General features: G+C 42.3%; 1 non-coding gene across 1 annotated transcript; it reads right to left on the bottom strand.

Annotated features, from left to right (window-relative positions):
• Positions 1 to 13683: 13683 nt before the first annotated feature.
• On the bottom strand, positions 13684 to 13758 carry Trnas-cga (transfer RNA serine (anticodon CGA)). The gene has a single exon. It is a non-coding gene; the product is annotated as a tRNA-Ser (tRNA).
• Positions 13759 to 16626: the final 2868 nt, after the last annotated feature.

Raw genomic sequence — 16626 nt, 5'->3', positions numbered from 1 at the left:
TTCATACAACACTGACTTTATCTTATCGAGTAAGGGTTCGAATGAAGCGTCTTGATGTGCGGAATATGATTGTGAGGGTGGAATATCTAAGCAATGAAGGTCAGGAGACCATGACGTCTTACAACGTTTTAAACTAAACATAGTGTTATTGCTGTTTTCTGCGAGCTGAATCCTGCAGGAACGCAATTTTATTGTGTGTAAAGCATTTTTTGTACAACTCATTCTTTAGTTACAAGACGGAGAAGAAAGAAAAGAAGGATACAATTATTAATTGAGATTGAGTCATGAGTCCGTAGCTTTCTTTATATGAACAGAAGGAGATCTTTAAACTTTGAAGAAGGAGATGGAGCAAGATAGAGTGAATCCTGAATCACCTGTAGAAATTGCACGTTTCATGAACAGTTAGTATACAAATTTGTTACATCTAGAGAAAGCAATAAATTAATCTGGGTACAAAATTCTACAGAAACTGAACAAGATGCTACAGGGTAACTTCGTGTTAAAAGCACCTACGCAATAAAAAAAAGTAACCTCTCATTTGCCAGTGATCTGAAAGACATACACGGTGGTAACAAATGCCAAATTATTTCTCTAGATGTAACAAATCTGTATACTAACATCCCCATTCATGATGCTTAGCTGATATTAAACAAAACCTAAAAACAGTACAAGACTCTCACAACGGCAGAAATAATGGAATTAATTAACGTTTTCGAACTGGTATTGAAATATAATTACTTCTCTTTCAATGGAAAGATCTGCAAACAAGCAAATTGGCTAGGTGTGGGTGACAGCATATGGGGAACTATAGCTGAAATATTCCTCAACCATCTAGCCATATGTCCATCCATACATTTATTAGAGCTCTATGCAAAACACTAAGCAAATCGCTCAAGTTTTTTCAAGATTTTTGGTAACAACGTTAAACTACAACCTGTCTTTATAAATAGGAGAATATATAATAATTCATCTACCGTGTAATCATGCAGAAAGTAATGTGAATCATTTGACGTTTACATTCGTATGTTTGTTCCTCATCACGACTTAGCGAATGATGAAAATTTTGGAAATTTGTGGTAAGGTCTTAAGGGACCAAACTGCTGAGGTCATCGGTCCCTAGGCTTACGCACTACTTAATCTAACTTAAACTAAAATAACGCTGAAGACAACACACACCCCCATGCCCGAAGGAGGACGCGGACCTCCGACGGGGGGAGCCGCACTGATAACGGATGATGAGTGCATTTTGACGTTGCAATACTCGTTTGTGTCTTACGAACTCGTTTACTCGTGGAAAGGTTTTGGCGGTGGTTACAGATTCCAGCATACCATAGGTAGGTGCTGTCGTTATTGTTGCGGTCTTCAGTGCGAAAACTGGTTTAATGCTGCTCTCCAAGCTTATCTATCATGTGCAGCTCTGTTCGTCTCTGTATAGGTACTGCATCATACATCCATATGAAAATGATTGCTGTTTTCAGGCTTTAGTCTGTCTTTCCAATTTTTACCGCTTCCCTCCCCCCTCACCCTTCTACTCCACGCTCCCTTCAAATATCAGACTGGCGATTGCTGGAGGCCTCGAGATGTGTGCTATCAATCTTCTAGTCCACTTGCGACAGAATTCCCCCCTCTCCCTCCCCAATTCGATTCAGTATCTCCTCAATAGTTATTAGATCAAGCCACCTAATTTTCATCATTAGCTTCCGTTCTCTTTTGTCTGAACGGCTTATCACTTATCAAGAAAAGTCTGAGAAACACAAAATCGCTTCAGTTTTCTGGTAATTGCAAGTGTGCCTTATCATATTCTTAGTCACCGGAATGTAGATTAAAAGCAGTTAGAAACGTCTGTCGCTATTTCAGTATTTTTTCTTTGATTCATCCAAAGATGTCAGAAGAATATCAAACTACGAGGCTACGTATCCTTTGCAAATGGTGAGTATCATATGTGTAAGTCGTCATACAGATGCCAGAATGGATGTACGTCAAATGTAGTGGTCTGTTTGCCTACGGAGATTAATAACGGTGCCTAATTCTGAAACAGACAAATGAGTAAAAAGAAATTATACAGAAACACTTACCACTAAAGATTGCAGGATAGGAAAAATTAGCAGTTGCTGTCAGGCAGTGATACACAAAAAGAGAACAAGGAAGTATGTAATCTGTATGAGGGCTTGATAATGCTATCTGCCCGTCAGCAAAATAGCGGTTCTCGTCAACTTAAGCTTTGTAAATCCGCTGTTCTACTTTTAAAGCTTAAATTGACAGTTTCTTACGGTCCCTACATTTCTGTCTCTAAAAATACATGCACGATTATTTAGAATTTCTACCTCATTTATAATACCTAAAGAGATCTATTACACATCCAGAAGCTTAGTATGTTGATGCGATGGTATCTTCCACATTCGAAGCCATTTTGTAAGTACCAAAGTGCTGCTATCACAAACGCATCGTACTGACGTTAATAATGCGATCTTTTGGAGTTACGGTAACTTTATTTTATGAACACTTCACGAGTGCAACAAATTAAACAGATCGTATACACCTTATGAGGTGTTCTAGCCTAGGCGCGAACACACACACACACACACACGCACACACACACACACACACACACACACACACACACACACACACACAAACGTGCCAGAAATAAAATACAAATAACTGGAATCCCCTGTTTTATGGAGATTTCCTTTCGTAAACAATCGAATTGCGGCAGTAGGAATACTCTCCCAAATATTCCAAATGATAACTGGAATTTTGCTGAAAAATGTACCGACTTTTCCTGCCGACGAGACAGTTATAGTGACCTTAATTTCAAAGCTGAAGAACTCGAAATATGTTTAGACGTTATCGTCGATTGATTCGAAGTTTGGAAGTTTAAAATGGATGTCATTTTATCCATTCGGGACCTTGTTCCAGTCCGTGGCGACCTCTACGGTCGCAGGTTCGAATCCTGCCTCGGGCATGGATGTATGTGACGTCCTTAGGTTAGTTAGGTTTAAGTAGTTCTAAGTTCTAGGGGACTGATAACCTCAGATTTTAAGTCCCATAGTGCTCAGAGCCATTTGAATTTGGTTTCTGCACATTATACGCAGTTTCTGAAGATGCGGCCCGACGGCCGCACTCGAAGTGCCGCTTCCATAGCTAAGGGGGAAGGCGGAGTCTACCGGTCCCAGATCGAGTCTGCTTGGCGAATTACCGATGATGGTAATGTGATTTTTAGGCGGTTTTGCACATCCCAGCAACTGAATTCCGGGGTGGTCCTAAGACTCGTCTCAATTAAATGTTTCGCAAAGATTTACAAAACTTTCGCTCATTTTCTCATGGAAAATTCTGCACGCAAACGGTTGAAGTACTGTACGCGCAAACTATATTCACAGTCAGTGCAATGGCTGTTATGAACGATCGTAAACGGGCAAAACTTCTACGCTAGCTCCTACCAGCCACCGCGCCGAGTGTCAATTTTGTCATTTTGTCTGTACATACAGTACTCATTTGCCGTCCAGGAGCGTTATGGGGTGGAGAGAGGAAAGGCATGCGACTAGCCTTCGAATCTATGTCGGAGATTGCTGCGAAAAACACTGTCTCCAAGTACGCGTACACCCTAATTACTCTACCACGCAAGCATTGGGGTTACACTCGTCTGGAATGAGACGTTCCCGGACGGGGGGAGGGGGGGGGGGGGCACAATAAGCCTTGGTTCGGCGTGGGGCGGCGGTGGAGTGAGTGGATTGCTGTAGCCTCTTGTGGGGTTGTGTGTGCCTCTCCGTCATTTCAAGATTCCCAGTTCCATACAACATACACATACAAATACACATAACCCCTTCAAATTAACGATGCCTAATCCGTTTCTAGCCGTGGTGTTCCTGCGTCGATGCGGTAGGAGATGCCCACCTTCTGAAGGCTACACTTTTTTTGTAAGAATATCAGAATCGTCAGCCTTATGTCATCTGCCCCTGTAATAATTTTTTTGTATAAAGCGCAATTTTGGATGACTTGTAACTGGGTGTTGTGTGATGTCCTTAGGTTAGTTAGGTTTAAGTAGTTCTAAGTTCTAGGGGACTGATGACCACGTATGTTAAGTCCCATAGTGCTCAGAGCCATTTGAACCATTTTTTGGATGACTTGTAAATACACTATGTTATCAAAAGTATCCGGACACCTGGCTGAAAATGACCTACAAGTTCGTGGCTTCTTCCATCGGTAATTTTAGAATTCAATAAGTGCATGGTCCACCCTTAGCCTTGATGACAGTTTCCATTCTCGCAGGCTCACGTTGAATCAGGTGTTGGAAGGTTTCATGGAGGATAGCAGCCCATTCTTCTCGGAGTGTTGCCCTAAGGAAAGATATCAATGTCGGTTGGTGAGGCCTGGAACGAAGTCGGCGTTCCAAAACATCCCAAATGAGTTCTATAGGATTCATGTCAGGAATCTGTGCAGGCCAGTCCATCACAGGAATATTATTGTCGTGGTATGTTTACCTATTTGTTGCCAACCTAACGAAGTATATATTAGAGACTAACTCCTATTTATGATATTTATGCCGTGTGTGTAGCTAACAGCTAGTACACCCCTCCCACCCAAAAAACAAAAAAGAAAAACTCGTCGGCTCTATCCCCCACTCACTCTCACTCATACATACGCACGGTATAAACATCATAAATATAAGTTAGTCTCGAACATATAATTCATTAGGTTGGCAAAAAATAGGTAAACATACCAAAGAAGATAAACACACTATCGAGTCGCAATATTTACGTTGTGAAAAACAGTGTACGACGAAATAGTTGTGTCCAGTGACAAAAGAACAATAGTCCACCACAAAAAAGAGTGAGAAACATGGTGAACAGTGTGTGAAAGGCAGGAACACAAGGATGTGATTCTATGGCAGTGGTAAAGGTGGTAGTGCGACCTCCAGACCAGATGTGAGGAAACGCACATCAACAAATCATCCCTGATGATGCCTTAGAACAGGAGAAGGCGAAACGCCTATGGGATAAATAAAGTAAATAGCAGGAGAAAAAAGCAGTTTTATTTACAAAAGAAGTATTTATATGCTTGCTGCGGAGGACGGCCACACAAACAAACCTGATATGCATTTATGTTCAAGCATACGTTTATCGCGGTATTTCCGTATTTTTGCCCGATGTCAATCCATTTATTCTTAGGAATGTGCATGGAACTGAAACGAAGAAGTGTATAAAAGTCATTCGTTGGATAATGGCGTCCATGCGATACACACTAGCATGTTTTCATATATTTCACAAGTCGTCGTTACAGCAGATAAAGTGTCACTGGGTACTGAAATATTGTTGTGCAGTACGTACTGCCGACGAATCTAACGCTGTACTTCAACTACTATAGTCTACTGAATCTGGACACGACTGCCCACAACCTGTCATTCCAATAAATAAATAAGTAAATAAATCAATAAAATGAAGAATTGCTAACGCTTTTGTGGATCGTAGCGTTTCCATCAACACTCTTAAAAAAAATCTAGGGAAATTTGTTTTTCCTTTGCTCATAGGAAGACTGAGAGCTTCGCCCCGCTCCCAGTGCGATAGCCCATTACTATAGTAGCTGGGATCTGAAATACACTGACTGGACTGTATTTTTAGGACTTCAGTTACACCAAGCTTATCCATTTGCTTGTAAATTAGCAGAGCTCATGTGGTATGCTGAACCACGTTCCATATTGAAACCTAGTCTTGACATGATTTACTGGCTGGAATACGATTAAGATAACAAGTTTCTCCAATCCAAAAACGCGTAGGCTGAATCGCGCCGAGTCGTGGTTGGATGAAAAACAACAAAAAACAACATACTAATCATTTTAGTAGCACTCAGACTATCTTGCCACACGAACCGTCTATGACGAGGGCACCTCGTTTGTCTCGGGTCCGATATTGGACACTGAAACCAGTCACATCAGAGGGATCACTGTACTGTGCCGTCAGACTGCATGACACATGAGGCGACCAGGTGTCTGGCGCGCAGGTGGTGTATCGATTGTGGGTGGACTTCCCGGTAGTCGGAGACGGGAGGCGTGCATAATGTACACACCGGACCACAGGCGCTCCAGCTGGGGGTCAACGACACCCTTTAGCGCTGACTGGAGACGCGCTTTACAATACCGAGTCACTGAGGTCGTGGAAGATGCACTGCTTCCACGCCAGATTCTGACGAGGCTGCCGTCATAAACTGTACCTAAAGCTTACTGTGAGTTTGGACACTAAAACCTGGCTAGGGCTCGGTAAAAAAAAAATTAAAAAAAATAAAAAAAATGTAGTGTCGCACCAGGAATCCTTTTCCTGGAACAAACACAGGAAACTTTAAGCTGCATGTCAACACATCCACCATCTGAACTAAGGCATTTATCATACAATACAATCTGCTTCCACATTCTTGTGTCAATGAGGTCTGTCATCTAATATTGGAAATATCGGATTAAAGCAGCATTAACATTTCTGTTACTGTCCTTGGTGGTTGTATGTATTCCGTGTTCTTTGACTTTCGAAAGGCATTCAATGCAGTTCTGCGCCGCGCGAGACTAGCCGAGTGGTCTCGGGCGCTGCAGTCATGGGCTGTGCGGCTGGTCCCGGAGGAGGTTCGAGTCCTCCCTCGGGCATGGGTGTGTGTGTTTGTCCTTAGGATAATTTAGGTTCAGTAGTGTGTAAGCTTAAGGACAGATGACCTTAGCAGTCAAGTCCCATAAGATCTGGCACACATTTGAACATTTTGAATACAGTTCTGCAGTGCCGTTCAGTAAACAAAATACCAACTTCATGAGTATCGATCGAACTGGATTTGTGACTGATTTCAGAATTTTCTTACAGACAGAACTGAATACATTACTATTAACGGAATGAAATCGACAGTTGTTGAGGCGATTTCAGAAGTAATCAAAAGAAGTGTTATAGGACTATGACTTTTTACAATATGCATAAATCATGTAGCGGAGGTATGGCTAAGAACTCCGCACAAGTCCAAAGATCTGCCATGCCTGCGAACATCTCTGTGCCACACTGTCTCAGTGGGGTAATGGAGAAACTGCGACGTGTCGTATTACATGGTAATTCAGTCGCAGAAGGATCGTTGAATGGCTTGCAGGTGGCTTGGTTTGATATTACAAAATCCTTGACGTAACACACCACAAACAAAGCAAATTTTCACTCTAATTATATTGCTCTCTGAAAACATAATAAAATTTCTATCTGGCATAGACTCTTGTAACATGGAGAGACACAGAAAATTTCGCAGATCATTGTCATTCACGCTGCCACGCACTCGTGCTATACTTAGTCCAACAATCGAAAAACTTTCACGCACATATGTCTATCGAAACAACTCTTATCACATTTTCAGCCTCATTATGGAGACGTGTGAACTATTTTCAAGGAAAACTTCATAGATTTATTGGACAGCTACGACGAATGAGAATTTTACTTTTGAATAGGGATTACACTGAAGATCCATCAGTTCTGTTTGCACATACACAATATCACTTTCAACTGAAACTCCAAGAAGTCTTGAAAACCGTTCAAAAACAGACGTGAGACTGGCAGTGTCCCAGAAATGTTTCAGAACTGTTCCTATGCTCATTTCAATGCCGCAAAGTGTCAGAAGGATTCTGTAACGAGGCGAGCTCCCCAGCCGTGGGGTCGATGTTCTGAAATCATCTATATGCTGATGCAGATTAAGGTGCCAGGGATCACCACATTCTGCACCCATTCGCTCTGGTGGGCCCTCGTTTGCAAGCAATCGAAGAAAAAAGAATTTAGGAATTTCGCATGATGCCCTACATCTTGAAAAAATGTTATGCGGATTTGTTGCGTAACTTAATAGATAAGATACAGTACTCACATGCAAAAGGATGTGGGTTCCAATCTCGTCACGTGTTTTCAAACCTGTTGTTATCACGTCTCTATCAAAATGGCTTTGATAAGTATATTTATTGAATTAGTTGATTTAAGTAGTATTCTTTTGATTTATATACCTTTGCCACGTCATTTTAATCGTCATATTAACTTTTTCGTTTGCTCCATTCCTTCCTCTCTATTTTTCACTTGGAACCTTTTAATTAATGGTTTCATTTATATTTATGTATTAACTTCGATTTAAATTCTTTCGTTTTATCATCGTATATATGCGTCAATATTATTTCAATCATTATTTATATTTCTCATTGTCCATGAATTTCGTTTCACTTACAATCCTTTCTTTAGTTTAAATCTTTATCTGTGTTATTTTCTCCATACTGCAATGGACATTCAAGTTACATATGTTTGTATGACGATTATCATCAAAAAAATTTTCATCTTGCAATGAGAAATACATTCTTGACACCACTGCACAATCAATATAAATAGATTATTTCGTATTTCATCTTTCAACCGATATATTAGCATTTTCAGTTGTTTAAATGCTATGATAGGCAAATAAATATTATTAAATTCACAAGCAGGAAAATTCCAGGTGCAAAAAGACTGACAGGAAGGAAAATTGAGAGCAAGTGAAAATTCATACACTGATTAAACTAATGTGACAACACAACAGAAATTTTAAAAAAATACATTTAAGGCTATTAATTAAACAGATATAAAGATCAAAGTCGTTTCGACAAACATTTAAATTTAAAAAATAGACCTTTGAACCCAGATCGTTTTGGAAGTATTGCACCCCTGTCCATTACACAACACAACGACTCCTTGTTACATTCCCTTTTTAAACTGTAAGCTTTCATGCACGTAACACACCGCACATTGAATTCCTGCAACAATTCCAGTTAAGTCGATACAGCACACAACATAGTTACATGCAAATGTACAAATGTTATTGATAGGCAAAGCGAATTAACTAACCGACATTTCATGAATATAAGCGACTAACACTAACACTAGTAACGGAATGCAAGTAATTTCCCACACCTAAGCTACGAGACGCAGTTCTGATGGAAGGAGAGTTTTATGATTGCAACGTCCATTCCACGTAGGCCAAAAACATTCACAGCAGGACACCTATCGGACCCAATAAGATGCTAGAGCCACTGCATATGCCACCGGAAACAGCAACCCTTGTTCCTGCTTTTAATGACAATCCTTCGAAAGTCTTTCTACAGGAACACGGCGGGAGATGTGAGATAAACATCCAGAGAAACCCAATTAAAAACATTGGTGACTCACTGTAGCCATCCGTGTTAAAAGTCGCATGAAGTAAAAAGCTGTTTATTTTAGTATTACGTAGCAGAAGTTGAATTCTGCACTACGAAAGAAACGACGCCTATGATTGGCTGCAAAAATTCCAGTGGGTGGAGTTACAACAAGTACGAATGCTCTGACTGGCCAGAAAGAAACCACGTGGCTACCAGCTTTGATATAGGCAAATTGCAGACAGTGTAATTCGCTTCTTCTCTTGTAGCAAATCATTGAGTGTTTGAGCAAGGCGACTGGCGCCACACTGAGACGATTGCGAGAGTTATTATGTGAACACTTGTTCACAGGCTTGTCGTAACCCGTAAGGAGTTAAACTGTTAAGTCTCCTAGTATGGAGAATCGCACCGAGCACTGACAGTTAACGCTTCCAAACGATTTGAGGGCAACGACGTACACGCTATTCCAGCCAAATAGCGCGTACCATGCCAATTAACTTAGCTAGGAAATAACTAGGAGTCTCGGCTTCATTGAAGACGTAGTAAATGTATCTGACTGGTGTTAAACCCTCAAGAGAGATTTTCTCTGCTTCACAGCTCGCGCTGACAGCAGCCACTGTCGCCGCCTACACAGCGTAAACACGCATGCTTGCGCTACACCAGCAAATGATATTCAATTGATACTGAGCTCTGTGGCTGTCTCCGTCTCTCCTATTTTTTCGTACATACAAAGGTAACTAATGCTGACGGCCGTTACGGCGTGTGTTTAAAGCAGAACCTGACTTGCATCCTCATACAGGCGCTACTAGTGCCACACTTGGGCGAATGGCGTGAAATTTGAACAGACATCATCTTTGAGACATAGAAACATGCCTAACAACTTCCTTTTATATTGCACAACTTCTCCTTTGTGTTGCAGTGTTTGCCCATCAGTGTACACGTGGCAAGAGCAAGCCATTACTGGTTATCTTCCCCTGGGCAACAGCTAAGGTGTTGAAGTGAGGATGCTTTGACGTAAAACGATTAGTCTGTACTGACAGGCATAGTCCTCTTAGTGGACAGTCACGATCGAATGCTACACTAATCCCGTGCCAACACTTCAGTGGTTAAATACCTACATCGATTTTACACTACGTTGCACATGCACTGTATCAATTCCCTCGAAAGGAAATTTTTAAATTTTTTAATCGTCCCTTATATCTGGCACAGCCTCACTAAAATAAGGAACAGGTTATTAAGAGATAGCGTGCGGCTTCAAGTAGTGGGCAGTTTGTGTGTGTGTGTGTGTGTGTGTGTGTGTGTGTGTGTGTGTGTGTGTGTGTGTGCGCGCGTGTGGTGACAGGGAGGTGGTAAAAGTTGCAAAGGATGACCAAGAGACGGGTACAGTATGGAGGTTCACATGGAGGTCGGTTGCAGTAGTTATGTACAGATAAAGATACTTGCACAGGGTAAACTAGTGTAGAGAGCTGCATCAAACCAGTCTTTGGACTGAAGACTGGAACAACTGCCCTTGTTTATAAAGCATTTTTCCGGAAACAGCAGTTCTGCTAAAATGAAAACAATAGAATGTAGTTCCCAGACTGTTATTTCCAGAACTATACTTTATCGCCTACAAACCCACAAAGAAAGTACTTCTTCTGAAATAAAGGAAAAGACTATGAGGTTAAACTACGGCCTTCTTAGGATTAATTCCAGTTTGTATAACGAATTATTCACAAAAAGCTATTGGACAGGTCGAGACTGAAAATTAATAATCCAAAATAGAAAAAGAATTATTCAGAAAATTATGTTAGCTACTCTACAAAATAACCAGCAAAAAATCCGAAGTTAAGTGTCCTCAATGGGGCAACTGGAAATAAACTTTAAAGGATGTTTATTTAATTTTGGTGTCATGTATAAGAAATTGTTTGCTTATAAACCACATCTGACCACAAAATTAATTTATTGTACTGTTGTCAAGTATTTTTATTTAATATTTGTGGTTCAAATGGCTCTGAGCACTATGTGACTTGACTTCTGAGGTCATCAGTCGCCTAGAACTTAGAACTAATTAAACCTAACTAACGTAAGGACATCACACACATCCATGCCCGAGACAGGATTCGAACCTGCGGCCGTAACGGTCTCTCGGATCCAGACTGTAGCGCCCAGAACCGCACGGCCACTCCGGCAGGCATTTAATAATAACCAAATATGAGCAAAAGATGTTTGAAAGTGATATTTTTTGGGTTCTTTGAGTGAAGTGTAACCCAGGGCTAGTATTCTACGAGATAATTGTGTGAAACTTCCCAAAATTATCCTCAGTGTTTCCGGCAGAATCGACACGTAACAGCCGGTGACTGAACTACTGCCCTCCTCGTCTCGCCACTTCAACATAACACTACTGTTCAGCGATGCCCAGCTCGTAATTTTGAGAGTTCGCTGAGCGCTATGTCTGAGAAGGGCCTAATTCATGGAGAGAATGTCTTTCCAATCCTGAAAATTAACACATTTTCTCCCGTCTCTTTTCGGTTAAAGAATTTGGGTTGAGAGCTCTACGGCATGGACGTGCATACCTATAGTCGTGGGTCTTCTATGTCCACAGATATATGGTAAACTACTACCGTGATTACGTTGTGCAGTAGGAAAAATGCCCCTCCTTGATGGAATTGTGGCCGAATGTTAGGCAGATATCCTGCAGCCATGTTTATGTTGCGTTGCGAATTGTCCTCGGATTCCGGTGTTAGGGTACTGGACAGGCCATCTGCTGCATCTCTATTGGAGATGTATGAGGAAGCGACAGAGGAATGATTGGTGACTCTGTTTCAGCTCTGTTCTGTAACATTCGCATCCATCTTGACTGCCGGACAACACGGAAATCTCCCTGTCAAGGACACGGCGCAATTTCTCGTGAACAGTGAGCGCGAAACAACCGAAGTTAACGAAGACATGAATAAATAATTTACTCCCATGCAGAGGAGCATCCAAGGTACTTTGAGGAAGACTCGCATACAGTTGTCTCTTTCACTGTGGCAGATTTATCCCTCAAATTTCATGACACTAAGAGCATGATGGCCTGGTGTTTTCTGCAGCGTATGATCGAAACAATAACACAGTTTGTTTCCCTTGGATCTAAGCAAACTACGGTGAACAGGGCTTTGTGGAACACGACTCGGACTCACAAATAAATATTAATAAGACTTGATGCCTTCTACTCTGTCTTCTGAAAGACATATTCAGGGTTCAAATTTACATCAGTTGTTACACGTAACTGTAAAGTCTGATAATTTAGTCTGAGATCCTTGTGGTCCTAAACACGTTGTTTGTAAACGTGGTCGCGGAACTAGTTACGAAGTCGTAATTCCGAAAACATGAAGTTTCGATCGCTAACATGCAATCAGCCCTCCTATCGTATACTCGAAAGTGCTCTACTTGCGTAAACAGGCACGCAACTCAGTAGTCGGCGGAAGAGGGCAGTTACCACTCAATGACAAATTTAAAGCAAGTTTAAACCGAGAGTCCCTGACGGATTGGCTCGTCTTTTCAAACTAAAGCTAACGTAAGACAGTCCTTTTCAATTTCTTCGGAGTTTCTCTTAATCCGGGATTGACAAATTTGTTGCAAAGGCTGTATGAAAGACAGTCATTTAACAGTAACGTCACATATCTTACTGAAGAAAAAAATTATATTAATTACTGGAGTATCTGCCGCATGGAAATTACATCTACAGCTGTACTCCGCAAATCAGTTTGCAGTGTGCGACGAAGAGTCCTTCGTGTATTTCTGTATTCACGGTGTGTCACACGTTTTGGGTCAAATTGAAACAGGTGACACTGAGTATAGAACTGATTATATTGATATATGGTCAGAAATGCTTTTTTGTGTTATGGACACAAACAGCGTACACCGCGTAATGGCAACGTATCTCAAAGTAATAAATATTGTTCAAAGCGATATCCGCCAACCGTCAGTCCCAATGCATATACTGTAACGGCGCATTTAAGTTCTGCCGCATTCTCTCAAAGATGCTTAGTGTATGTTGTAACAGGAATAGGCAGTTTGGATCCTAGAAAGTTGATCTTCATCAGTTTCTAATCCTTTCCACCGTAGGCGGCACGATAGTGTGGGTTTGGTTTTAAATATACCGCACCTCAAATACACGACTTTTCTGCGTTACTCCGGAATGCAACGACTGTGCAGGCTCCCGGATTGCATTCTGTACCTGTTTTGTTTCATAATGCGACCACCAGAGGGCAACAAATTTCAAACTTCGACGAGAAGATATAACCATGCGTCCGCGGGGTATACACAATGTACACTGAAGCGCCAAAGAAACTCGTATAGCCATACGTATACAGATACAGAGACATGTAAACAGGCAGAATACGATGCTGCAGTCGAAACGCCTTTATAAGACAACAAGTGTCTAGTGCAACTGTTAGATCGGTTACTGCTGCTACACTGGCAGGTAATCAAGATTTAAGTGGCCAGAATGAGATTTTCACTCTGCAGCGGAGTGTGCGCTGATATGAAACTTCCTGGCAGATTAAAACTGTGTGCCCGACCGAGACTCGAACTCGGGACCTTTGCCTTTCGAGGGCAAGTGCTCTACCAACTGAGCTACCGAAGCACGACTCACGTCCGGTACTCACAGCTTTACTTCTGCCAGTATCCGTCTCCTACCTTCCAAACTTTACAGAAGCTCTCCTGCGAACCTTGCAGAACTAGCACTCCTGAAAGAAAGGAGTGCTGTGAGTACCGGGCGTGAGTCGTGCTTCGGTAGCTCAGTTGGTAGAGCACTTGCCCGGGAAAGGCAAAGGTCCCTAGTTCGAGTCTCGGTCGGGCACACAGTTTTAATCTGCCAGGAAGTTTCATATCAGCGCACACTCCGCTGCAGAGTGAAAATCTCATTCTGGAAACATCCCACAGGCTGTGGCTAAGCCATGTCTCCGCAATATCCTTTCTTTCAGGAGTGCTAGTTCTGCAAGGTTCGCAAGAGAGCTTCTGTAAAGTTCGGAAGGTAGGAGACGAGGTACTGGCAGAAGTAAAGCTGTGAGTACCTGGCGTGAGTCGTGCTTCGGTAGCTCAGTTGGTAGAGCACTTGCCCGCGAAAGGCAAAGGTCCCGAGTTCGAGTCTCGGTCGGGCACACAGTTTTAATCTGCCAGGAAGTTTCAAGATTTAAGTGAGCCTGAACGTGGTGTTAAAGTCACGGCACGGACGATGGGACACAGAATCTCCGAGGTAACGATAAAGTAGGGATTTTCCCGTACGACCATTTCACGAGTGTACCGTGAATATCAGGAGTCTGGAAAAACATCAAATCTCAGACGTCACTGCGGCCGGAAAAAGATCCTGAAAGAATGGGACCAACGACGACTGAAGAGAATCGTTGGACATGACAGAAGTGCAGCCCTTCCACAAGCTGCTGCAGATTTCTATGCAGGGCCACCACCACGTGTCAGCATGCGAACCATTCAACGAAACATAATCGATGTGGGTTTTCGGAACCGAAACCATTGATGACTGTACGATACAAAGCTTTAAGCCTCGCCTGGACCCGTCAACACTAACATTGGAGTGGTCGGACGGGTCTCATTTTAAGCTGTATCGAGCGGATGGACGTGTACGGGTGTGGAGTCAACCTCATGAATACATCAACCTGCACGTTAGCACGGGATTGTTCCAGCTTGTGGAGGCTCTGTAATGGTGCGGGGCGTGTGCAGGTGGAGTGATACGGGACCCCTGATACGCCTAGACACTATTCTGACAGGGGAGAAGTACGTAAGCATCCTGTCTGATCACCTGCATCCATTCATGCTTCAAATGGTTCAAATAGCTCTGAACACTATGCGACTTAACTTCTGAGGTCATCAGTCGCCTAGAACTTAGAACTAATTAAACCTAACTAACCTAAGGACATTACACATCCATGCCCGAGGCAGGATTCGAACCTGCGACTGGAGCGGTCGCTCGGCACCAGACTGTAGCGCCTAGAACCGCACGGCCACTCCGGCCGGCCCATCCATTCATGTCCATTGTGCATACCGACGGACTTCGGCAGTTCTAGCACGACAATGCGACACTCCACGCGTCCAGAATTACTACAGAATGGCTCCAGTAACACTCTTCTGAGTTTAGACACTTCCTCTGGCCACCAAACTCCCCAGACATGAAAATTATTGCGCATATCTGGGATACCTTGCAACCTGCCTTTTCAGAAGAGATCAGCACTCCCTCGTACGCTTACGGATTTATGGACAGCCCTACGGGATTCATGGTGTCAGTTCCCTCCAGCACTACTTCTGACATTAGTCGAGTCCATACAACGTCGTGTTGCGTTACTTCTGCGTGCTCGCTGGGGCTCTATGCCATATTAGGCAGATATACCAGTTTGTTTGGCTCTGCAGTGTACTTTCCTCCACTTCATTCATTTAAGGCAATGCTGCATTATTTTTGAGTGAGAATATTTCATTTAACGTGTATATGGTGTCTAACCACCATGTGAAGTGCCAGTTGTATTTTCTATATGTTTATATTTGAAGTAGCACGATCGTGCGTGTGAGGTGTTAATGATGCCAAGCTTTGACGCCAGTTTCATTTTCGCATGCAGACAGTATAGGTTTTTATATACAAATAAAATATTGTTTTGTCTTTTAGGGTTCACATATGAAGAAATAATACACCTTTTTGAAGATTCCATTTTAAGTGACCTCTCTAGTGACGACAGTGTCCTGGATTTTGAGCGAGGTCACGTTGCATCAAGTGTGACCAATATTTGTGCAAGTCCAAGGAAAAACCTGCTTTCGTTTATTCCATATTAAAAATTAATTTGTGTTTCTGTATATTTGTGTGAAATTAGCTTATTTTGCAACATATATCTGTTTACATCAATTCCGCCATACTATCGTATTCAAAATACTTGAAAGAAAAATAGATAAAAGCAGTTCTTGGACAGCACAATTCATACTATTTGGTCTGGGATAAAACCCAACGAGCACGATCGTGCTGACTATCATCCAAAAGAATTTTCCCAGTATTTTTACCACAGGTCATAACGCATGAAAATTGGCGTATTTCAGATAAACCCTTAAAAAACTTTCTCTCAGGCTAGAAAGGGCTACGAGAATTTCATACACCAACGTCCTGACGTAAACCTAGAGGGAAAAGTCCAGAGGTGTGAGATCCGATGATAGCGCTGGCCGTGGGACAGAACCTGCCCCTTCAATCCATCCATGAGGTTACGTGTCGTTCAGGTGCGCGAGGACCTTATCATCGAAGTGGGCTGGTGCACCTTAGTGCTGAAACCACATTCTTTCGCAAGGGGTACAGTCTCCAAGAACTGCATACGATGTTGCAATTGATGCACTGAGAATAGAAATGGCCGTTTTGGACAATTGTTATGGGATACACTATGTGATCAAGAATATACGTTTTTCATATTAGGTGCATTCTGCTCCCATCTACTGCCACGTATTCCATACGAGCGACCTCAATAGTC

The sequence above is a fragment of the Schistocerca gregaria genome, chromosome 8, assembly GCF_023897955.1.
Source record: "Schistocerca gregaria isolate iqSchGreg1 chromosome 8, iqSchGreg1.2, whole genome shotgun sequence".
Classification (NCBI taxonomy): domain Eukaryota; kingdom Metazoa; phylum Arthropoda; class Insecta; order Orthoptera; family Acrididae; genus Schistocerca; species Schistocerca gregaria.
Note: the sequence above shows the minus strand (reverse complement) of the source record. Positions and strands in the feature narration are given on the sequence as shown.